Consider the following 366-nt stretch of genomic DNA (forward strand, 5'->3'; position numbering starts at 1 on the left):
CCAAGTTGTTTTTCTTTAAAATTCCCCCCCAAAATTCTTTTCACAAGAGGTATCGACAAAAAAAATAAATGAATAAACCCTTTTAAACTATCCAGTATCACCGACCCAAAAAATACCCAACACTGTTCACTTCCCTAAGAAAAGGAGACTCAAAACTGAAAATGAGAGAAAAAAAAAAAGACACCCACTGGAAGAGATAGCGAAGTGACTTCCAGCCGCCGCGCCGCCGCACAGGATCTGATGAACACGACGTCCTGACTCCTGTGCATCCGGGCGTCTGGCAGCGCGGTCGTCAGAGGGGAGTCGATGAGGGGTCACGATATCCGTTGGCGTCGCCGTACGATAATCTTTCCCGGTTGGATTTGG

This window comes from Penaeus monodon, chromosome 28, assembly GCF_015228065.2.
Source record: "Penaeus monodon isolate SGIC_2016 chromosome 28, NSTDA_Pmon_1, whole genome shotgun sequence".
Taxonomy (NCBI): Eukaryota; Metazoa; Arthropoda; class Malacostraca; order Decapoda; family Penaeidae; genus Penaeus; species Penaeus monodon.